Raw genomic sequence first — 24,086 nt, forward strand, 5'->3', positions numbered from 1 at the left:
TTATTAAAATGTTGATTGCTTCAATTTTTTATTTTTTCATTTGTTAGTACTATACATAATTAATACGATATATAGATAATTTTACGATAATGTTCGAAATAAAGTTGTAAAGTTCTATATTGTCGTATATTTTTGATGATTAATTCAATTTACAATAACTTGTTTTGAAAATTCATGCTACATCAGCTGCGCATATGCATCTACCTTGATCAGTGTGATATGTTTGAAATCAACAAAAAATAAGTGTAAACACCGGGGTGTATTTCAGAATTTCGTGAAATCCAGTTGATTTTGGAGCGCAAGTGTAAACTTGGCATAGTATTCATATTTTTTTATTTTTTCATTTGTTAGTACTATACACAATAAATACGATATATAAATAATTTTACGATAATTTTCCAGATAAAGTTGTAAAGTTCTATATTTTTATATTTTTGATGATTAATTCAATTTACAACAACTTGTGAAAATTCATGTTCGATCAGCTGCGCATATGCATCTACCTTGATCATTGTGATATGTTTAAAATCAACAAAAATAAGTGTAAACACCGGGGTGTATTTCAGGATTTCGTGAAATCCAGTGGATTTTGGAACGCTAGTGTAAACTTGGCAAAACTGTCTGGTGTAAACGCCTAGTAAGGCCAGAACAGAATCAATTGTCGCTTGCTTCCCCAAATGTCAAATGATAAGGGAATGCCAGAGCCTTTTTGCAAATCCGCCTGCGTTCTCCTTTAGGAGGTTCTGGCATTCCTTTGTAATTTGACATGCCCTATGTCCCGGGCCACTCTAAGAGTAATTTCACTGAAATTTTGACATGAAAGTAAAAGAAAATGTAAAATAAAACGGTCTGTTTGTTTCATACGAATATTGCAACAAAGCAAAATTGCAGAGCACATAAAACTGTGTACACCAATTTCTTGAAATTATGCATTTTTCCCAAAAAATGCAAAGTTTCTTGTAAAAATTTCATTGAAATTACTCTAGTGTGGCCCGGGACTAAGAGATAAATTACTTTACACTTAGAAAAAATTCTGCGACATATGGAGGATCCTTTCGATCTAATGCCCGTAATTTCTAGCCCTAGGTAACCGGGTAGGTAGCTACCTATTAGTTATCTTTACCTACGCGTTTGGTAATTTCTACGTGCCATTTACCGAGGCGTGTAAATTTTGAAAACATGTGGTAACATTGGTGATTTTCATTCATCATTTCGTAAAAACATTGCCACATCTAAGTGTTTTACAATTTTTAACACATTGGCAACGATCAACCAGGCAAAATCCTTGGTGTAAGTAACACGGCCGTTTTTGACCCGGTAACGTTACCTATGGATTGAAATTATGAAATTTTGCTTATACGGGGGATATCTATGAATTCATAGATAACTACGAGTAGAAATTACGGGCATAAGTGATAGGAAGCTTACTACCGGTCCACACTAGAGTGATTTCATTGAAAAAATTGCATGAAATTATGCGTCTCTAGATCGACTTCAATAGTAGAGTAAAATCATAAAATTGCTGTATTGGCGAATTCAATTTAAGAACGCCTAATTTCATGAAATTTTTTAATGAAATTCACGCTAGGCGGACCGGGACTTATGACACTTTTTCAAATTGAAGATGGATACATTTTATGAAATAATGGATGAAATTGGGAGTCATTTGGAATCCTCCAGAATTGCGTAAAAAGCTCTGAGCAAATAATCAAATCTTGTTTTCTTCATTTTCGGCAACTTGATTTTTTTGTTGTTGTTTGAATATTTGAATGTTGAAATTTTATTTATATAAATATTTATTCACTTTTTTTGTTTTTGCTTTAAAATAAATAGAAGCTTCAGAATTGAATTTCTTCAGGAATTTGAATCAAAATTTCGCGTCTTCCGTGCTCTCTCACGTCAAGTTAAATTTCCATACTGAGAGACAGAAAACGACAAACGACGAGAATTGCAAAAAAAAAACATGATGTTGTTCTTCTTTTTGCAGTGTACGGCACTCACCATGAATTGATATCACGGACATAAAAACTGCTGATTTTGGGGTTAATACCCCGGTTACACTAGAGTTGTTAACATCTATATCAATTGAACGACCTAGTTCACAATATAGTTCAGTGGACACCGGCCATTTTCAAGAACGAACTGCGAATGAGTTATATTATCTCTTTGTGTTAATGAAATAAATCATACGCAAGCGAACTTTAGTACTGAACTAGTTCAGTAGATTTAACAACTCTAGGTTACACTTAACCGGATTAATACTATGTTTACATTTACGAAATCCACTCTATCAATTCCTTTGTGTATACGTCAAATGAAAACTCATCTGCAATCGATTAGATTTCATTTGACGTTTGAGCTATGGAATTGACAGTTGAAATCGAGTGGATTTCGTAAATGTAAACAAAGTATAACCCAGTGGGTTTGGATTTCAAATGTCAATTGCATAGCGCAAACGTCAAATAAATCCTATCGAAGTGGGTTAACCCGGCAAAAAACTCTAGTGTAACCGTACTATAGTATATTTATAAATTTAAAGTCGTTTGTCTCCCAGCTGTCCATAATTTTTTCACAGACAGTAAGGAAGACAAATTTTTTGGCATATTTCGACGCCTCCAAACAATAGTATGCTAAGTCGACTTAGCATGTTTTAAAGTTCTTTACATTTTTACATTTTACGTCCTTTAACTTAAATTCTGTCAAATTTTGGTAATGATCGGTCAATCCGAACAGAAGTTATAAACAAATGTTTACTCTGAATAGTAGTGAAGGTCAAAGAAAACTGTAAACTTTGAGAGCTTCTCCTGCAAAACTCACTTTTCAGACTTAGCATACTATTATTTGGAGGTGTCGATTTGTAAAAATAAGTGAGATAATAATTGAAATGTGTTGAAAACAAAAGAACATGAACAAAAACAAAATATGTGAACGGAAAACAAAAAGATGTCGATGATTTTCATTCAAAATTTTACAACTGTTTTTGCAGTTGTCGGGACGCCTACGTCACACTGGCAAGTTGTGGGATTTTGACAACCAATACATGAAGTCAACTGTCCTGTCATTTGTAAACGCAGGGTAAAGGGGCGTTTACACTATCTATGAATGTCATATGAGATGTCAAATTTGTAGAGTTGGGTCATCTAGTTCCTAGTTCCTGGTACTAGTTCCAAAGCGTATGAGTAACATCATTAAATATAACGTGTGATAGTAAGTATACGCAGTTTGTTCAAAGAAAAAAGGTGGGCCATTGGAACTGCGAAGTGAACGAGATAGTTCCATATAGTTCCTTTGGCACAACTCTACAAATTTGCTACCTGTGCATGTTATGTGTAGGCCTGTTCCAGTACTGCAAGAATCTACTAATTTTTACTATTGTTTTCGATAACATAAAGGGAAAAATGTTATCGTAGTAAAAAATTGTAGCTTCTTGCAGATTCTGGAACCAAAGACATAAATACAACTAAGACATGACAAAATGCATGCAACAAAAAAATGTTTACGAAACTTTGTATAGAAACATTACCCTTAACAGGTTGCAGTTAATTCAAAATCGCAACCAAGGAGGAACATTTCATGTAATGGTATCAGAAACGAAATTTATGAATTCAAGGATCTATTCAAGAATAATTCTATGTCAATTGGATCGGTAAATTCGGTTAAATACGTAAAAATGTATAAAAGAAAAAAAATGTTATATCACCATATCGTGATATAACATTATTTTAAATTCAAAAGCCATTCACTGAAGAATGATAGCAAACAAAATGTCTTATCTTGTTGTATTTATGTCTTTGCTGGAACAGAGCAATTGTGTGACTACTATGAACATTTTCATTCCAGCAAAAAGTTTGCATACGCGGATGCAGTTGAATCACTACAAGTGTACGGTACAATTGCCGCTGGAGTACATCTTTTCCTATGAATTCACTTATGAATTTTACAAGAGAGTGCGCAGCTAGGATGCACTCCATTTTGCTTCCACAGCACACAGCTAGGATGCACTCCATTTTCGATTCAAATCACGTCTTAAGATGCAGTGCTTTGGATTGAATTTATATGCATTCATCGGCAGTCTAAAGATGCAATTAAAATGCAAGTCATTGCTAAATGAACAAAAATAAATAAAATGCATTTATTATTTGTGTAAAACAAGAACACAAGAACTTTATTATACTATAAACACAAATTAAAAGAGTGTCCATTAAATTCAATCACATTTGCGCTTACTTCCTCCGTTCTCGATTTAATCCAAGCGCATCTGATTTTCTTTCATCATCCTACACTTTTATTATGTTGCCTTCCCATCAATAGTTCAGCTTTCGACATGGAATCCAACTCCACTCCATTAAACCTTTCCGTGTTGTGAATTACCGCAAAAATGTTCGCAACTTAAGTTGTTATTTCCATGGTTTAATAAGAAAGGTTAGCCAAAGCTTTATGTCGATTTAATTTTTTTCATTCGAGTATGCCTAAAACTTCAAAACAATATAAACAAACTGTGAATATGTGTGTGGTGTTTGAATAATATGCCAAACAATTTTAAAAACAATCGAATTCAATGATTTTTAAAATTGTTTTTAGACCATTTGTATGGAAGAAATTGGTGAGATTTGCATGGAAACAATCAGTTTATCATATTCACAACTCGACTATGTGGAGAAAACTTAACGCTTCATTCATTTTTCGCGTTTTTTATAAAATGCTCAAAAAATGCATTGTAAACAAACCCATTTGTTGCTTTTATTTTGAAGTTTTAGGAATTCAAGAAAAACAAGGGTTCTATAGATTTTTTTCATTTAAATCTACCTCTTTACTTATACCATGGTTATTTCTTTATTTTATAACAAATTCTTCGAAATGTATACACTCTTGCTTATTTTTTGAAGAAATGTGTAGGGACCAACCAACTGTTTTTTTCTGTAGGGATCTCTACAGCAACTGCTTATAAAATGTATCGAACGGAGTGCATTTTTTATAACTCTGTTGGACTACATCGACAGATGTTGTGAAATCATAACTCCAATTGCACAAGTCCCGGGCCACACTACAGTAATTTCACTGAAATTTTGATATGAAATTATGCGTCTCTAGATCGACGTCCATAGTAGAGTAAAATCATAAAATTGCTGTAGTGGGGAATTCGATTTAAGAACACCTAATTTCATGAAATTTTTTAATGAAATTCACGTTAGTGTGGACCGGGACAACTTCCAAAATATCATGGTACAATAATTCATAGGTAGGCCAGGTATGAGAATCGCCAAAAAAAATACAACCCTGTCGCTATGGCTTAAAACGTCAAAATTGTTTTGATGAATGATAACGGATGAGTATACAAAGAAGAAGAAGAACAAAATGTTGAAATGAAAACAAAACAGAGTTGAAATTTTTGATCAATAATAAATATCAACTCTGCATGTCAACACGGTTTTGACAGATTAAGCCATAACAAAAAAAAATTGTAATCAGCTGTTAGCTGTGGCCTACCTAAGAATTATTGTACCATGCAAAATATTAACCCCCAATATCCCAGCAAAAAAATTTTGGAATCAGCTGTTTTCCATGTCCGTGATATCAATTCATGGTGAGTGCCGTACACTGCAAAAAGAAGAACATCATGTTTTTTTGCAATTCTCGTCGTTTGTCGTTTTCTTTCTCTCAGTATGGAAATTTAACTTGACGTGAGAGAGCACGGAAGACGCGAAATTTTGATTCAAATTCCTGAAGAAATTCAATTTTGAAGCTTCTATTTATTTTAAAGCAAAAACAAAAAAGTGAATAAATATTTATATAAATAAAATTTCAACATTCAAATATGCAAACAACAACAAAAAAGTCAAGTTGCAGAAAGTGAAGAAAACAAGATTTGAATTTGAATTGTGAAAAAGTGAAAAGTTTTGTGTATAAAATATTAAGTTGGAGTGTCTGTCTGCTGGTTGCTGCTGCGAAAAGAAGAAGAAAAAACTCTAATAAGGCAGTACTATACCGCCAATCAGGTAACACATATATACTCCAACTAAGCTCCCCAACCAACATCTATAGCTGATAACGAAGAAGAAAATTTTGTTAACAAACCCAATACATACACACATATGGCAAAATCTTGAATGTTTTCTGGATGATTGTGGTTATTTATGGTATTTATGGCTTTAACGAGTTGTGTTCCCACCAATTTGGGTTGGTTGTTTGTAATGATGGTGGGGAAAAATAAGTTCAAGCTCCATTCATAAAAAGCGAGGTATGACGACAACTCCCACTCCTTTTCTTCTGCTGCCACCAACAATAATAACATCCATTTGCCTTCAAAACCGCTCTCTGCGTCGTTGCGCAGCAAAATTTCATCACCTCCTCCACCCTTCCCACTTACTTGACTTCAACGTTTGATAAACAACAATTGAGGTGTTTTCTTTTTTGTGAACTGCGGAGGAACCCAGCCAGTGCATTCAAGCCAAGCCAGTCTTCGTTTTTATTTTCCCTTTATGCATTTTTCATTTGTTTCGTTGTCGCTGCTTCATGGATGGATGATTGTTGGTGGCTATAGTTATTATTATAGAGTCTCTCTGACATGGTCTAGATAGATTTTGCAAAAGGAATGTCCAAAAAATTTATGGATATAAAAAAAGAAAATGAAATCATTAATCTGATGGATAAAAACACGAGACGCAAATATGTATAGTAAAAGGAGAAGTAGCAGAAGAAGTATGGTGCTGGGCTACTACTACTGGTGACGATGATGATGATGTTTTTGTTGTTGTTCATGGCTAAACATGCATAGGTATTTATTTCAAAGCAATGGGAAAAAGCTGGTAAAGGGGGGTGGGTGGCTGTTATTGTGTGGGGACAACAGGCACAGCGGGTACACGGATGTGTGTTCAGGTATTTATGTGTTTAAAACGAGGGGGAGGGAGGGATGCTATTTGGTTATCTTCTCCTCTGCTATGTGAAAAGTAAATAGATCTGTGACATATTTACGATATCAAAAGCATCTCTTATCTCCACCAGCTGGAATGATAATGCTGGCGAGATAATAATTTGTCTTCAATATGTTAGCAAAGAAAAGTTGTTAACAAGAAATTTTAAAGTTCTAAGAACAAATTTTATTTCCTATTTTTTGTCTTGTAAACGAAACCCATCCCAGTTCTTGTACTGGCCTCATTCTCCATTACAACTATGCGCTATAAATGTGGAAATGTGGTGTGTATGTTGGCTATATACTTTCATGTGAGCATGTTAGCAGTAAAGCTTTGTCCTTTTTTATGGCTTAAATTGGCTCCATTGACTTGTGGAATTTATAAATAAAGAGGACACAAAGTCTGCGAGAGAAAATTTTATTCAAGATTTCCCCCCCACAAAGGACAAAGGAGCCAAACATATGGTAAACTTGTTTTTGTAAAAATATTTTTCTAATAAATTTGACGCCTAATGAATTTTTATTTCGTTTATTAGTAGGTATGTGTTACAGCCTCATGATTCCATGCAAGAAGGAAAATGGGGTCAAGTGTGTTGAACTTTTTTTATTGGGCACAAGTTTGGGACGCGTTTTGTGGAGCCAACACCCGAATCACAATTAATTTAGAAGAAATTTAGATAAAAAAAAACAGGAAACATATTCTGTTAAGAAAATGTGAATGTAAGCATTTGTACACCGCCTAAAAGTATGCACCATTTTTGAAAATTTCATATCTTCTAGGTTTAGGTCTAGATTAGGGGCTTGAGGTATTAACAAAAAGGAAATACATATACTCAGTTAAGGAAATGTTAGCCACCGTGGTGCAGTGGTAGGCACGTCCGCCCCTGACCAGAGCATCAAGATTTTCAGGGGTGGAAAATTTCCTCAGTTGAGTACTTCAGCCATGAAATAGAGAAGTGGTGTCGTTGGAACGGAGTGTCTCTTCCAACCCGGCGATAAAATGTTGGCTTCCATATCATTGACCAATGTGAATCGTCCTGCACTCATTGACATGAGACTTCTCTCTTGTCTGTTCTAAGATAGGAACATATGTACACATGTATGAAAGGAAATGTGAATGTAAACATTTATACAACACCTTAAAGTATGCACCATTTTTTAATCGTACATCTTCTAAGCTTAAGGCCAGATTTGACGTTTCAGACGGATTGTTTTGAAAGGTTTCACACTTGCGGCCCTCGTTGAGAAGATTGCAACAATACTCATTTAGAGGGTGGAAATCGATTCTGAGGGATATATGGATTTACAAAGTTCGAAAATCTAGTTTCGTAATTTACACCAGTCCTTGTTAAGCGGATCATAACTTCATAATAGAAAGTTTTGGAGATTTGGACCAACAATCGGAAATGTATTCACTTAAGGAAAAGTAATATACATTTATGCAACGCCTTAAAGTATGCACCATTTATTTAATTATATATTTTCTAGGCTAGGCTTCAGACGAATATTTTTGAAAGGTTCACAATCGCAATTTTATAGGGATTAGGAAGTCGATTCTGTTGGACAAGGTTTTTTGGTAACCATTTTACACCTCTAAGCGGATCATTTCGTAATTTTCACCATAGCTAGACCTTGAGCTGATGTTGAGCTGATCACAATGATATAAATTTTAATGAGATTAAATATAAAGTATTGGAGATATGGACAAAAAAATCAGGAGATATATTCAGTTAAGGGAATGTAAACATTTATGCAACGCCTTAAAGTATGCACCATTTATTTTCTTGTATATTTTTAGACAAAACTACAGATAAGGCGCTTCAAGCGAATAGTTTTGAAAATATCACAATCGAATTTTATGTGGAGGAGGAAATCGAATCTGTCGAACAAAGTTCCATAATTTGGTATCCAGTTTACGACCTTTAAATTGATCGTTTTTTAATTTTCACCATAGCTACCCCCTTATTGAGCTGATCACAACGATGCACATTTTATTGAGAGGAAATAGAAAGTTTTAGAGATATGGACCAAATAAAACTTCCAAAATACAAAAATGTGTTCTGTTTGATGGCTCAAAAGAAAGCCTGCCCAATGCTTACCATTGGTAGAAAGCCCTCGTAGAGCTCATAATAATGATGAGTGTTTTCCTCGTGCTAATTGCAAGGTTACAACTTGAGATGGAAGGAAATTAATAATTAAAAAAAATCAGGATGATGTTCCGAAATTTAAATTATGCATAGAATGAATACCTGTGGAATAATTGCGGCTCCACGAGGGTTTTCCCTAAGAACTAAACTTGATAAGAAACATAATTGGTAGTTCTCCTATTATTTTAGTTGTTAAATGAGCAAGAAAAAATATATATGGAAATGCCAAAGCAAAGGTTTTATAGCGCCCAAAAGTATGCAACATTTTTAAACATTTCAAATATGTTTTATCTCTTTTAGACTTATGTGTAATTAAGGCACTTCACATGGATCGTTTTGATATGTTCAACAGACCTGTTGTCCTTCTGGAGTAGATTACAATGATACAGTGTTGGCAGTGTTGCAGTTTATTTTAGGTACCCGAGATATAGGTCTGACGTATTTGAAAAATTGCCTTTGGTTTAGTTCATGCTGCAGTTCTTCTTCTCGAGTAGGTGATCAACTCTGCAATATATACTGCTACAAATTTGGCATAACACTCCACCAGCTGGACAATCAAACCCGCGTATTTAGTTGTACCTATGAGGACCGTGTTCCACATTGCTAGGTCATTTTACCTGGCAGTTGTATAAGAAAAATTTTCCCACAACGATTCCAGGATGATTTGAACATTACCTATAGTTTACTTGCACTATTAACAAGTTGGGGAGCCTCGGATCTTTTTTACCAGAAGTACAGCAACATCTGCTTAAAATTGCTTTTCCCTTCACCTGAAACATGTAATATTTTGTTTTTGGGGTTCCTACAAAGGAAGTGTCTCGTTACATCTGAATGCTATGGAAAATCTGACAGTTTTCTTTATAGAAAGGACTCGGAGGTGTACCCCCTTTAAAAGGCCAGCATATGAATTAAACCTTATTCTATTATAAAAAAGAATTCCTTAGTCCCGGTCCACACTAGCGTAAATTTCATTAAAAAATTTCATGAAATTAGGTGTTCTTAAATCGAATTCCCCACTACAGCAATTTTATGATTTTACTTTACTATGGAGGTCGATCTAGAGACGCATAATTTCATGCAATTTTTTCAATGAAATCACTCTAGTGTGGACCGAGACTTACAAAGAGTCTGTCCAGCATCAGCTTACTTTCATTTGCTGCAACTACATACATAACCACACATCAAATATGTGCATCAAGATATTTGCAGCAGCTGAAGCTCCAAGTGTGTGTGAGAGTGTGGCTTTGTTTTTGGCAATGATGTTAGCTGACGTCAGTTAGCTTTTTTTCCTCTACTGCTTTCAAGTTAACTGGGTTGTTGATAATTCTTGCTCGAGTTTTTTACACATCTTCAAATTATGTAAATTGTTTGATTGTAAGCCTAAAAGTATGCAACATTTTTTCATAATTTGTTAAATAATTCTTTGAGAGAAATTCTTTAGAATGATTTTTAAAGTTAGTGTTAATGAAAGGGAGCTTCTTAAGACCCTCTCCACAGGAAAGGGAGCTTCTTAAGACTCTTTCCAAAGGAAAGAAGCACAATTTCTAAAGACCATTCCCAAAGGAAAGAAGCAGAATTTCTTAAGAACCTTTCCAAGGGAAAGGCTGCTTCTTAAGACTCTTTCCAAAGGAAAGGGTGCTTCTTAAGACCTTTCCAAAGGAAAGGGTGCTTTTCAAGACCTTTTCCAAGGGAAAGGGTGGGTCTTAAGACCCTTTTCAAGGGAAAGGAAAGAAACACAATTTCTTAAGACCCTTTCCAAGGGAAGCGGTGCTTTTCAAGACCCTTTTCAAGGGAAAGGGTGCTTCTTAACACCCTTCCCAAGAAAACGGTGCTTTTTAAGACCCTTTTCAAAGAAAAGGGTACTTTTTAAGACCCTTCCCAAGGAAAGGGTTCTTCCTAACACCCTTTCCAAAGGAAAGGGTGCTTCTTAAGACCCTTTCCAAAGGTAAGGGAGGTTCTTAAGACCCTTTCCAAAGGTAAGGGAGTTTCTTAAGACCCTTTCAAAAGATAAGGGAGGTTCTTAAGACCCTTTCCAAAGGTAAGAGAGGTTCTTAGGACCCTTTCCAGGGGTAAGGGAGTTTCATAGTACTCTTTCCAAAGGTAAGGGTGCTTCTTAGACCCTTTATAAAGGAAAGGGTGCTTCTTAAGACCCTTTCCAAAGGAAAGGGAGGTACTTAAGACCCTTTCCAAAGGTAAGGGAGTTTCTTAAGACACTTTCCAAAGGTACGGGAGTTTCTTAAGACCCTTTCCAAGGAAAAAGGTGCTTCTTAAGACCCTTTCCAAAGGAAGGGGTGCTTCTTAAGACCCTTTCCAAAGGAAAGGGTGCTTCTTAAGACCCTTTCCAAAGGTAAGGGAGGTTCTTAAGACCCTATCCAAAGGTAAGGGAGTTTCTTAAGACCCTTTCAAAAGATAAGGGAGGTTCTTAAGACCCTTTCCAAAGGTAAGAGAGGTTCTTAAGACCCTTTCCAGGGGTAAGGGAGTTTCATAGGAATCTTTCCAAAGGTAAGGGTGCTTTATAGACCCTTTATAAAGGAAAGGGTGCCTCTTAAGACCCTTTCCAAAGGAAAGGGAGGTACTTAAGACCTTTTCCAAAGATAATGGAGTTTCTTAAGACCCTTTCCAAGGAAAAAGGTGCTTCTTAAGACCCTTTCCAAAGATAAGGGAGTTTCTTAAGTCCCTTTCCAAGGGAAAGGGTGCTTCTTAAGTCCCTTTCCAAGGGAAAGGGTGCTTCTTAAGTCCCTTTCCAAGGGAAAGGGTGCTTCTTAAGTCCCTTTCCAAGGGAAAGGGTGCTTCTTAAGTCCCTTTCCAAGGGAAAGGGTGCTTCTTAAGACCCTTTCCAAGGGAAAGTGTGCTTCTTAAGTTCCTCTCCAAGGGAAAGGGTGCTTCTTAAGTCCCTTTCCAAGAGAAAGTGTGCTTCTTAAGTCCCTTTCCAAGGGAAAGGGTGCTTCTTAAGTCCCTTTCCAAGGGAAAGTGTGTTTCTTAAGTCCCTTTCCAAGGGAAAGGGTGCTTCTTAAGTCCCTTTCCTAGGGAAAGGGTGCTTCTTAAGTCCCTTTCCAAGGGAAAGAGTGCTTTTTAAGACCCTTCCCAAGAAAAGGGTTCTTCCTAACACCCTTTCCAAAGGAAAGGATTCTTCCTAACACCCTTTCCAAAGGAAATGGAGGTTCTTAAATCCCTTTCCAGAGATAAGGGAGGTTCTTAAATCCCTTTCCAAAGGGAAGGGAGGTTCTTAAGACCTTTTCCAAAGGTAAGAGAGATTCATAAGACCCTTTCCAAAGGTAAGGGAGGTTCTTAAGACCTTTTCCAAAGGTAAGAGAGATTCATAAGACACTTTCCAAAGGTATGGGTGCTTCTTAAGACCCTTTATAAAGGAGGGGGTGCATCTTAAGATTATTTTCAAAGGAAAGGATGCCTCTTAAGACACATTCCAAAGGAAAGGATGCTTCTTAAGACAGTTTCTATAGGAAAGGGTGCTTCTTAAGTCCCTTTCCAAGGGAAAGGGTGCTTCTTAAGTCCCTTTCCAAGGGAAAGGGTGCTTCTTAAGTCCCTTTCCAAGGGAAAGGGTGCTTCTTAAGTCCCTTTCCAAGGGAAAGGGTGCTTCTTAAGTCCCTTTCCAAGGGAAAGGGTGCTTCTTAAGTCCCTTTCCAAGGGAAAGGGTGCTTCTTAAACCCCTTTCCAAGGGAAAGGGTGCTTCTTAAGTCCCTTTCCAAGGGAAAGGGTGCTTCTTAAGCCCCTTTCCAAAGGAAAGGGTGCTTCTTAAGTCCCTTTCCAAGGGAAAGGGTGCTTCTTAAGTCCCTTTTCAAGGGAAATGGTGCTTCTTAAGTCCCTTTCCAAGGGAAATGGTGCTTCTTAAGTCCCTTTCCAAGGGAAAGGGTGCTTCTTAAGTCCCTTTCCAAGTGAAAGGGTGCTTCTTAAGTCCCTTTCCAAGGGAAAGGGTGCTTCTTAAGTCCCTTTCCAAGGGAAAGGGTGCTTCTTAAGTCCCTTTCCAAGGGAAAGGGTGCTTCTTAACTCCCTTTCCAAGGGAAAGGGTGCTTCTTAAGTCCCTTTCCAAGGGAAGGGGTGCTTCTTAAGTCCCTTTCCAAGGGAAGGGGTGCTTCTTAAGTCCCTTTCCTCCAAGGGAAGGGGTGCTTCTTAAGTCCCTTTCCAAGGAAAAGGGTGCTTCTTAAGTCCCTTTCCAAGGGAAAGGGTGCTTCTTAAGTACCTTTCCAAGGGAAAGGGTGCTTCTTAAGTCCCTTTCCAAGGGAAAGGGTGCTTCTTAAGTCCCTTTCCAAGGGAAAGGGTGCTTCTTAAGTCCCTTTCCAAGGGAAAGGGTGCTTCTTAAGTCCCTTTCCAAGGGAAAGGGTGCTTCTTAAGTCCCTTTCCAAAGGGAAAGGGTGCTTCTTAAGTCCCTTTCCAAAGGGAAAGGGTGCTTCTTAAGTCCCTTTCCAAAGGGAAAGGGTGCTTCTTAAGTCCCTTTCCAAAGGGAAAGGGTGCTTCTTAAGTCCCTTTCCAAGGGAAAGGGTGCTTCTTAAGTCCCTTTCCAAAGGGAAAGGGTGCTTCTTAAGTCCCTTTCCAAAGGGAAAGGGTGCTTCTTAAGTCCCTTTCCAAAGGGAAAGGGTGCTTCTTAAGTCCCTTTCCAAAGGGAAAGGGTGCTTCTTAAGTCCCTTTCCAAAGGGAAAGGGTGCTTCTTAAGTCCCTTTCCAAAGGGAAAGGGTGCTTCTTAAGTCCCTTTCCAGGGGTGCTTCTTAAGTCCCTTTCCAAGGGAAAGGGTGCTTCTTAAGTCCCTTTCCAAGGGAAATGGTGCTTCTTAAGTCCCTTTCCAAGGGAAAGGGTGCTTCTTAAGTCCCTTTCCAAAGGAAAGGGTGCTTCTGAAGACCCTATCCAAAGGTAAGGGAGGTTCTTAAGACCTTTTATACAGGAAGGGGTGCCTCCTAAGATTATTTCCAAAAGAAAGGATGCTTCTTAAGAAACTATCCAAAGGAAAGGGTGCTTCTGAAGACCCTATCCAAAGGTAAGGGAGGTTCTTAAGACCCTTTCCAAAGGTAAGGGAGGTTCTTAAGACCCTTTATACAGGAAGGGGTGCCTCCTAAGATTATTTCCAAAGGAAAGGATGCTTCTTAAGAAACTTTCCAAAGGAAAGGTTGCTTCTTAAAACAATTTCCAACGGAAAGGGTGCATCTTAACACACTTTCTTTGTAGTTAGATCAACTTTAGCGACTCCAAAGGAATCCACTACTTACTTGGAAGAAAAGTAGTCTAGAGCTTCAAAGGATTTTTTAATATGGGCCTGCATACTTCTGAAAATACCCTTGGGCTCTGTTAAGTCCAATTTAGATGCTTTCGAGGAATTCAAATAAAATGTTTATCATCTTTAGCTGATCTAATAATTGGCTAGTGTCTATGATTCAAGCCACAAGGTGTTGAAAATTTTCACATAACCTAAAAAAAAAATAATTTTTCTTTTTCTATTCAATTTTGGAGATTTTACCATGAATTGAATAACACAAGACATTAACAATTGATTTTTCTTCTTTCTCCCTGAATACCGTTTGTGCGCGGCCAATAATAAATAACAACATAAACATTGTTTTGGTGTTGTTATTGTTGTTGCTGATAGTTTTATGGCCATAGAAATGAATGGCCTGAGTTCATTTAGAGGGATTCTTTGCGGTTTTTTTTTCTTGGCTTCTTTTATTTTGTTGGTTAGCCCAAGATATGATTTCAAATAAAAAGAAATAGTCACAACAACAACAACAATTTAAATACGTCATAGTTCGCCGTTTTTGGCAGACAGAAAACCTGTGTTTTTGTCTGTGTGTTTCTTCAATTTACAAACATTTGTTTTGTGTGTTTTTTGCTCTGAATCACAAAATGTTTACCACTAAAAATTGGATTTCGAATGTCGGGTGGCGGCATACCTCACAGATGATTATTCATTTCAAGTGGTGATGGTGGTGTCTGGTTGGTTGGTAGGAGATATCTATTGTTAAATTTCCCACATTAGCGCCTAGTTAAAGATTAAGGGGACATCACTTTTCCCATCATCACATTCCATCCAATCCAATCCAGTCTCTATTATTGATAGATAATAACACCAAGCCCCTGAACTTGAATGCCGGCGCTTTATTGCCTTCTTTTTTCTCTAAACCCCTCTCCTCCTCATCCCACCACAGCTTCTGCTAATAGAATATTTATTTTGTTGTTATTATTTTTGTTTGTTTTTTTTTTGTATATATTTTGTCTAACGCCGTAGTCGCATTTTATTTTAATTCTAAAATTGGCGATTACTATAAATGATGTCACCATCTATTTTGAATTTTTTTTTTCAACTTTTTTTTTTTTGTTTAGTCAAAATTCAAAATACACAAAAAAGTAAAATATTTATATTATATTGCCGCTGATGTTTTTTTTTGCGTAGTTGTTGTTGCTGTTGTTTGCTATGGATTTGCATGTACTCACTCCCTGACCGGCTGACTGCCAGCCTGACTTGTGTGTACAATACGCCTATGTGTTGTTGTTGTTATGGATTTCGCACATTTTTTCTAGAGTAATCAGTAAATCATCACATCACCATCATCATAAAACAATAATCGTTTTTTTTTTGCATTTTTGGTGGAATATTTTTCGTTTTGTTTTTGCTTTGGGAATGCATAAATATCTGACTGGGACCTCCAAAAATAATCTCTTCTAGTTAAACAACAAACAACGCACAATTGCACAAATAATCTTTATAATACCAATAATTATATTTAACACTGTGATATTAACAATTAGCTTAGCCAAATGCACAGTGTTCTGAAACCGAACAGAAAATGGGATGAGATGATAGATTTCGCAGGGGTGCTTTCTAAGACATCTTCTTAAAGAAAGGGTGCTGCTTAAGGCACTTTCTTGATGAAAGGGTGCTTCCTAAGATCCTTTCTTGGAGAAAGGGTGCTTCTTAAGACCCTTTTTTGGAGAAACTGTGCTTCTTAAGACCTTTTTTTGGAGAAACTGTGCTTCTTTAGACCCCTTCTCGAAATAAGGGTGCTTCTTAAGACCCTTTCATGGAGAAAGGGTGCTTCCTAAGACCCTTTCATGGAAAAAGGGTGCTTCTTAAGACCCTTTCATGGAGAAAGGGTGCTTCCTAAGACCCTTTCTTGGAGAAAGGGTGCTTCCTAAGACCCTTTCTTGGAGAAAGGGTGCTTCTTAAGACCCTTTCTTGGAGAAAGGGTGCTTACTAAGACCCTTTCTTGGAGAAAGGGTGCTTACTAAGACCTTTTCTTGGAGAAGGGGTGCTTACTAAGACCCTTTCTTAGAGAAAGGGTGCTTACTAAGACCCTTTCTTGGAGAAAGGGTGCTTACTAAGACCCTTTCTTGGAGAAAGGGTGCTTACTAAGACCCTTTCTTGGAGAAAGGGTGCTTACTAAGACCCTTTCTTGGAGAAAGGGTGCTTACTAAGACCCTTTCTTGGAGAAAGGGTGCTTACTAAGTAAGACCCTTTCTTGGAGAAAGGGTGCTTACTAAGACCCTTTCTTGGTGAAAGGGTGCTTCCTAAGACCCTTTCTTGGAGAAAGGGTGCTTCCTAAGACCCTTTCCTGGAGAAAGGGTGCTTCCTAACACCCTTTCTTGGAGAAAGGGTGCTTCCTAACACCCTTTCCTGGAGAAAGGGTGCTTCCTAACACCCTTTCTTGGAGAAAGGGTGCTTCCTAAGACGCTTTCTTGGAGAAAGGGTGCTTCCTAAGACGCTTTCTTGGAGAAAGGGTGCTTCCTAAGACCCTTTCTTGGAGATAGGATGCTTCCTAAGACCCTTTCTTGGAGAAAGGTGCTTCCTAAGACAATTTCTTGGAGAAAGGGTGCTTACTAAGACCCTTTCTTGGAAAAAGGGTGCTTAATAAGACCCTTTCTTGGAGAAAGGGTGCTTACTAAGACCCTTTCTTGGAGAAAGGGTGGTTCCTAAGACCCTTTCTTAGAGAAAGGGAGCTTCCTAAGACCCTTTCTTGGAGAAAGGGTACTTCCTAAGACCCTTTCTTGGAGAAAGGGTGCTTCCTAAGACCCTTTCTTGGAGAAAGGGTGCTTCCTAAGACCCTGTTTTGGAGAAAGGGTGCTTCCTAAGACCCTGTTTTATAGAAATGGTCCTTCCTAAGACCCTGTTTTGGAGAAAGGGTGCTTCCTAAGACCATGTTTTGGAGAAAGGGTGCTTCCTAAGACCCTGTTTTGGAGAAAGGGTGCTTCCTAAGACCCTTTCTTGGAGAAAGGGTGCTTCTTAAGAGCCTTTCTTGGAGAAAGGGTGCTTCTTAAGAGCCTTTCTTGGAGAAAGGGTGCTTCTTAAGAGCCTTTCTTGAAGAAAGGGTGCTTCCTAAGATCCTTTCTTGAAGAAAGGGTGCTTCCTAAGATCCTTTCTTGAAGAAAGGGTGCTTCCTAAGATCCTTTCTTGAAGAAAGGGTGCTTCCTAAGATCCTTTCTTGAAGAAAGGGTGCTTCCTAAGATCCTTTCTTGAAGAAAGGGTGCTTCCTAAGATCCTTTCTTGAAGAAAGGGTGCTTCCTAAGATCCTTTCTTGAAGAAAGGGTGCTTCCTAAGATCCTTTCTTGAAGAAAGGGTGCTTTCTAAGATCCTTTCTTGAAGAAAGGGTGCTTCCTAAGATCCTTTCTTGAAGAAAGGGTGCTTCCTAAGATCCTTTCTTGAAGAAAGGGTGCTTCCTAAGATCCTTTCTTGAAGAAAGGGTGCTTCCTAAGATCCTTTCTTGAAGAAAGGGTGCTTCCTAAGATCCTTTCTTGAAGAAAGGGTGCTTCCTAAGATCCTTTCTTGAAGAAAGGGTGCTTCCTAAGATCCTTTCTTGAAGAAAGGGTGCTTCCTAAGATCCTTTCTTGAAGAAAGGGTGCTTCCTAAGATCCTTTCTTGAAGAAAGGGTGCTTCCTAAGATCCTTTCTTGAAGAAAGGGTGCTTCCTAAGATCCTTTCTTGAAGAAAGGGTGCTTCCTAAGATCCTTTCTTGAAGAAAGGGTGCTTCCTAAGATCCTTTCTTGAAGAAAGGGTGCTTCCTAAGATCCTTTCTTGAAGAAAGGGTGCTTCCTAAGATCCTTTCTTGAAGAAAGGGTGCTTCCTAAGATCCTTTCTTGAAGAAAGGGTGCTTCCTAAGATCCTTTCTTGAAGAAAGGGTGCTTCCTAAGATCCTTTCTTGAAGAAAGGGGGCTTCCTAAGATCCTTTCTTGAAGAAAGGGTGCTTCCTAAAATCCTTTCTTGAAGAAAGGGTGCTTCCTAAGATCCTTTCTTGAAGAAAGGGTGCTTCCTAAGATCCTTTCTTGAAGAAAGGGTGCTTCCTAAGATCCTTTCTTGAAGAAAGGGTGCTTCCTAAGATCCTTTCTTGAAGAAAGGGTGCTTCCTAAGACCCTTTTTGGAGAAAGGGGGATTCCTAAGACCCTTTCTTGGAGAAAGGGTGATTCCTAAGACCCTTTCTTAGAGAAACGGTGCTTCCTAAGACTCTTTTGCTAAGAAATGGTACTTCCTTAGACCCTTTCTTGGAGAAAGGAAACTTCCTACGACCTTTTCTTGGAGAAAGGGTGTTTCCTAAGACCCTTTCTCGAAGAATGGATGCTTCTAAAGACTCTTTTTTTGGAGCAAGGTTGCTTCCTAAGACCCTTTTTTGGAGAAAGGGTACTTCCTAAGACCCTTTCTTGGAGAAAGGGTGATTCCTAAGATCCTTTTGTTAAGAAATGGTACTTCCTAAGACCCTTTGTTCTTGAGAGCCTTTCTTGAAGAAAGAGTACTTCTCGCGAGCCTTTCGTAAAAAAGGGTGCTGTTTGAGAGCTTTTCGTGCTTCTTGATAGTCTTTCCTGAAGAAAGGGTTTAGCATAAGAACCTTTCTTGAAAAAATGGTGTTTTCTGAGAACCTTTCTTAAAGAAAGGGTGCTTCCTAAAACACTTTCTTGAAGAAAGCGTGCTTCTTAAGCTACTTTCATGAAGAAATGGTGCTTCTTGGGAGCCTTTCTTCAAGAAAGAGTGTTTCTTGGGAGCCTTTCCTGAACAAAGGTAGCTTGTTGAGAGACCTTCTTGAACAAAGGCTGCTTCTTGAAACCCTTTCTTGAACAATGGGTGCTTCCTTAGCTCTCATAGCCCCTATAAAGCTTTTAATTCAATATTTTTCTCTCCGTGTAGTCTCGAAATATTATGCGTAATAACTTGTTTGCGATATTGACGTAGCCTAGCTTTTAAATAAACCACTAATAATAAACATTTATTTTCATTCAAATAATGCCAAGATTGGTTTGGACAATGGACTGAGGTCTTCGTCTACCGGTCGCTCAGTCATATCGATTAACGAACAATGAATGCTGTGAATAATGTTGGCGATGATGATGATGATGATGACGGTGCATTGCAAAAGCCCCTGCATGGTGATGATGATGATGTTGATGGCACATGTTATCATGTTGACCAAGCTGGTGCTATTGTGGACAGACAATTGTCATTCATATGTAAACAATAACAACAATAGGGATATTTATAGAAAAACATGATAGTTTATGCAAAACTAACGCTTTTAAACCATGTTTCGTCTAGAAAAAAATTTATACATATATAATTGATTGTTGTTGTTGGTGGTGGCCTGTGGGCTGTTGAGTGGGCAAAATAGGCTAAATTCACACATGTTTGTTTGTTGTTACATAAAGAAAAAAAACATGAGTAGTATCCAATCCAAAGATAAGATTAAAAGGCCGATAACGTAAACATATGCAAGATACAACTTTGTTATTAGTCTGATAGAACAACAACAACAACATTCATTCATTCATTTCTCACACAGCACAACCCACACGTCTCAGTAAATGTCATCATCATCTGCAGCAGTTCTGTTATACTTTTTGTTACAATTAGATCAAATGTTGGACATTTACACACATGCCTCCAACGGAGATGGAACCATTCGAATACCAACCTACAACTTATTTTGCATTAGACATCTATAATTATAGTTCATGCCAGTTGTTGTTGCTCTGTTGTTGACAAAGTTGTGTTAATGAATTCACAAAAACATAACAAAATATTCTGCCAATTTCAGCCGATGCTGCTGTAGCTGGTTTTGTTGTTCTTAATATGACTTATCACTCAAATACCGACAGACATTGGCAAGAGTTGTCACGACAATTGTTTACATTTCTACTTTTGTTGCTTTATTTTGTTTCATTCATTCGTTCGTTCGTTCATTCATTCCCAATCACATTCGTCAATGTAGCGTATCAGGGTGTAACATCTGTGAAATTGCCCATTTTGATAGGAGTACGACAATCAAATTTGCAAACAATTTATCAGCTAGTAAAACAATATGACAAAAAAAAAAAAGAAAGAAAGCATAAAAGAAAAAAATTTGCAATCTAGGAATTCGAGGAATTCGGGTTAAAGTTGCTGAAATACAAAAAAACAAAAGATTTGTTTTCATTTGGTGTATCAAAAGAGTGTCAATGTACTGAAAATTCACTACTGTCTGGTATCAAAGGTTGTGTATATTTTAATGTAAACATAAAAGCTTCCATCCCTGGCTATGAAATGGGACAAAAGTTCCAGTAAAGTTTACTATAATTCCTTGACAATACACAAACTTCTATGTCCCCGCTTAAAATTTACATATCTTGAAGCAATATTTTCGTATTTGACATGGAATTAGAAAAACTCCCATCTTCGGGTTCGAAAAGTTGCAGACATGCGGTGGCAAACGTTTTCCATAATTCAGTTGAAGCAAAAAAACTCCCAAAAAAGTAAAGCCAAAAGTTTTTTATAATTGGTTAGGAGTAGAAAAACTCCCATCTCTGGATCATAAAATTGCATATTTGGTAGAAAAAATCTCAGATCTTTCATTAGGAAAGAATCGCTAGATTTATTGGAAAACCCCCAACTTTCGAATCATACATCTTAAAATCATTAGCTACTAGGAGCAGTAAAACTGCCATCTCTGGAATGAAAATGTAGCATATTTGGTGGAGAAATGCCATCATTTTCATTACGAGTGTTGAAACCTCCATATATGAATGTAAAAAATTCCTATCAAATTTTCTGAATGGAAAAACTCCTTAGTTAGGAGTTGAAAAACTCCCACCTCTGGATCAAAAAATTGCATATTTGGTAGAAAAAGTTGCGGTTCTTTGAGTAGTAGAGATAAAACTTCCATCTCTGATGATAGAAAAACTCCCACCTCTGGATCAAAAAGTTGCAGTTGGTACAAAAAGTTGCAGTTCCTTCCTTAGGACAGAATTCTTTTGATTGATGATTGGAAAACTTACAGCTTTAGGGTCATTTATCATAAAATCTTTAATTGGGTGCAGAAAAATTCCCATCTCTGGAATCAAAAAGTGGTATATTTGGTAGAAAAAATTGTCATCTCTTCCATTACGAGTGTTGAAAACTCCATATCTAAATGTTAAAAATTCCTATCCTATTTATTGGAAGCAAAACGCCCCCATCTCTGGGACCATATATATTCTTCTCTTCAATTGACTGGAGAAAAACTCCCAGTCCTGGGACAGAAAAGTTGTATATTTGGTGAAAAGGTTTCATATCTTTTATTAAGAGTGATAAGACTTCTGTATTAATAATGTCGAAAAACTCCCAACTCTGCTACGGTCTGGGACCAAAATTTGTCTATATATAAATGTAAATATAAAAGTTCCCATCCCTGGATATTAAATTGGACGAAAGTTCCATTTGTGGAAGAAAACATTTATTATTTTTCAAGGAAGGATCTTGGGCAACACAATTTCATGAAGAAAGGGTATGAGGAAGCATCATTTCTTCAGGAAAGGGTTTTAGTAAGCACCCTTTCTTCAAGAAGGGTCTTAGACAGCCCCCTCTGTCCAAAAAATGGTTTTACAACAAACGGTCTTAGGCAGCACTCTTTCTTCAAGAAAGGTCTTAGGCAGTACCCTTTCTTCAAGAAAGAGTCTTAGGCAGCACAATTTCTTCAAGAAAGGGTCATAGGCAGCACCCTTTCTTCAAGAAGGGTCTTAGGCAGCACCCTTTGTTCAAAAACGGGGTTTAGGCAGTACCCTTTCTTCAAGAAGGATCTTAGGCAGCACCCTTTGTTCAAACAAGGGTTTTAGGCAGTACCCTTTGTTCAAGAAAGGTCTTAGGCAGCACCCTTTGTTCAACAAACGGTCTTAGGCAGTACCCTTTCTTCAAGAAGGATCTTAGGCAGCACCCTTTGTTCAAACAAGGGTTTTAGGCACTACCCTTTGTTCAAGAAAGGTCTTAGGCAGCACCCTTTGTTCAACAAACGGCCTTAGGCAGCACTCTTTCTTCAAGAAAGAGTCTTAGGCAGCACAATTTCTTCAAGAAAGGGTCTTAGGCAGCACCCTTTCTTCAAGAAGGGTCTTAGGCAGCACCCTTTGTTCAAAAAAGGGGTTTAGGCAGTACCCTTTGTTCAAGAAAGGTCTTAGGCAGCACCCTTTGTTCAACAAACGGTCTTAGGCAGCACTCTTTCTTCAAGAAAGAATCTTAGGCAGCACAATTTCCCCAAGAAAGGGTCTTAGGCAGCACAATTTCTCCAAGAAAGGGTCTTAGGCAGCACAATTTCTCCAAGAAAGGGTCTTAGGCAGCACCCTTTCTTCAAGAAGGGTCTTAGGCAGCACCCTTTCTTCGAGAAAGGGTTTTAAGAAGCACCCTTTCGTCGAGAAAGGGTCTTAAGAAGCACCCTTTCTTCGAGAAAGGGTCTTAAGAAGCACCCTTTCTTCGAAAAAGGGTCTTAGGCAGCACCCTTTCTTCGAGAAAGGGTCTTAAGAAGCACCCTTTCTTCGAGAAAGGGTCTTAGGCAGCACCCTTTCTTCGAGAAAGGGTCTTAAGAAGCACCCTTTCTTCGAGAAAGGGTCTTAGGCAGCACCCTTTCTTCGAGAAAGGGTCTTAGGCAGCACCCTTTCTTCGAGAAAGGGTCTTAGGCAGCACCCTTTCTTCGAGAAAGGGTCTTAAGAAGCACCCTTTCTTCGAGAAAGGGTCTTAAGAAGAACCCTTTCTTCGAGAAAGGGTCTTAAGAAGCACCCTTTCTTCGAGAAAGGGTCTTAAGGAGCACCCTTTCTTCGAGAAAGGGTCTTAAGAAGCACCCTTTCTTCGAGAAAGGGTCTTAAGAAGCACCCTTTCTTCGAGAAAGGGTCTTAAGAAGCGTTTAAGGCAGCACCCTTTCTTCACAAAAGGGTCTTAAACAGCACCCTTTCTTCAAGAAAAGGTCATAATCAGTACCCCTTGTTCAAGAAAGGGTCTTAGGGAGCACCCCTTTTTTCAAGAAAGGGTCTTAGAATTCATGGAAAAATGAACCGCACATTGGGCGCCATTTTCAAAAGTTTCACAATATAATGAAATTTTTATTAATTGGCAATATTATCAACGAAAAGATGAGACATTACCCTATTGCCTCTTATTTTTGATTCCCCACCCATAAGAATATGACCCATTAAAACCAAGGGTTTATGTCACACTTTTCATGTCATCCAACCAAACCAACTGACCATTGCCACCAACCACCAACACCACTAGGATAAAAATTTCATTTCTCTGATTGAAAAATACTTGAGAAACAAACAAACAAACACATACACGGACACACACAAACAGACAGACAGAACAAAAATATATGTCAATTGCATAAAATATAATGCGATTTACATTTGAGCACTGGAGGTCTTGGTCTAGTTTTTTTTAGAAAGACATTTGCATTTACATGCTAAACAAAAAACGATGTAAAAATACATATCCAACGACATTTAGCTCGATTTTCTATGGAAGGAAAAGCAGAGATGTAGGTGGTGCCAAAGTGACAACAAATGTTTGTTTGTTTTTTTTGCAATTGTAAAAAAACAGAAATAAAAACGAAGAAGATGATGAAGAGGAAAACAAGCAAATGGTCAAAAAGCAAACAATCGATGTGTTGTAAGCTCCCAACACTAATTAATGCACTCACGATGCCGCCGCAATAGATTTACTATGCTAAGTACTTAAGTACTTGTACATATGGTAGTTAGTAACATTGCGTCGGTAGGTGTTTCGGGAATTATATTTATAATGCATGAAAGAGAGGTCCAATGTTATAAGAAGGT

General features: G+C 37.8%; 1 protein-coding gene across 11 annotated transcripts in view; it reads left to right on the forward strand.

The window, feature by feature from the left end:
• The first annotated feature begins 5,629 nt into the window (after nt 1–5,629).
• Dyb (Dystrobrevin) overlaps nt 5,630–24,086 on the forward strand; it is a 70,199-nt gene continuing 51,742 nt past the window's right edge. For 9 of the 11 annotated variants that reach the window (XM_073988680.1, XM_073988679.1, XM_073988671.1 and 6 more), the window contains exon 1: nt 5,637–5,996. The gene's annotated coding sequence lies outside the window, so the exon portion shown is untranslated. Of the gene's footprint in view, nt 5,997–24,086 lie in introns of all 11 variants that reach the window. The other 2 variants (XM_073988677.1, XM_073988675.1) reach the window with 1 other exon arrangement.

This window comes from Musca autumnalis, unplaced genomic scaffold (assembly GCF_047663935.1).
Source record: "Musca autumnalis isolate F117 unplaced genomic scaffold, ASM4766393v1 scaffold_5, whole genome shotgun sequence".
Lineage (NCBI taxonomy): Eukaryota > Metazoa > Arthropoda > Insecta > Diptera > Muscidae > Musca > Musca autumnalis.